This window comes from Triticum dicoccoides, chromosome 6B (genome assembly GCF_002162155.2).
Source record: "Triticum dicoccoides isolate Atlit2015 ecotype Zavitan chromosome 6B, WEW_v2.0, whole genome shotgun sequence".
Classification (NCBI taxonomy): Eukaryota; Viridiplantae; Streptophyta; class Magnoliopsida; order Poales; family Poaceae; genus Triticum; species Triticum dicoccoides.
The window spans coordinates 93,289,456-93,290,549 of NC_041391.1; positions in this window are offsets into that span (position 1 = coordinate 93,289,456).

Here is a 1,094-nt window from a genome sequence, read left to right on the forward strand (position 1 = left end):
GTGGAGCCTAGCCACCAGCCGAAGCAACGGTCGGGCGGCGGTGAGGGCGGAGTGGGATCGGGAAGGTCCGACCAGACCGAGCTCGACGAGGGCGCGACCGAGGGGTGGCCAGGGAGGAGTCGACGTGCCCCATTGCGGCAAGGGAAGGGCAGTGACGGTGCGGGCCGAGACGATGAGGCCGGGGCGGAGCGCAGGTGGGGCGGCTACGGGGAGTGGCGAGCGAAGGGCGGCGGCGGCACAGGGTGGCAGCGATGGTGACCATACCAAGGGAAGGGCAGCGGCGGGCGGAGCAGAGGGTTGGGCGGCGGTGCGAGTCTAGGGTGTGGCGGGGGGAGATGGGGAATGAGTGGTGGGGGGCTAACCGCAATGGATAAGGCCATCCTTTGTCGACGACATAGCCGTTGGCACAGATTGCCATGCCACATGGCACCCTATGCCGTCGACATAGATAGGAGGTTAGCAATTTAAAAAAATAGTCCCACCTCGCCCAAAGACAAGCAAGATGACCTGTTTAAATAGTTCACTAATCCATACATCATAAGCTCCGGTATTCATTAGACTTCCGTTAAGAAAACGGACAATTACGGTGAGACTTTCAGTGGCCGGCTGTGTGCCCGGGAACTGAAGATTTCACTGTGATAGTCTGTTTTCCATGATGGATGCCAGTGTTTTTAATAAATTCAATTATTACATTTTTTAGTTTTTTAGTATACCGTGTGTATGGGACCCGATGCGACGCCCGTGACATGGCGACAACGACGCTCGTGAGGGGGGCACACCCCGAAGCCGTGTGCCTAGTGCCTGCGCCTGCTACCATGCTTCCACAAGCATAGGAGGGCCCACTGCAACACCTGGTGGCATTGCTACCCCCAAGTACCCCGTCCCTTCTAACCCTGACACAGACGACCGCCGGATCTAGCCCTTTTACTTTCGCCGTAGGGGCTTTGACCAGTGGACTCTTCCACCTGGTTGCGATAGGTCAGCCCATAGCAACATCCCCGGACACGATCTGGACCCAACCCACCACTAGATTCTCTCCGGTTCTATCGCACCCGCACGATTCCCCCCTCCAAGTGACGGCAGCACTGCCGTCC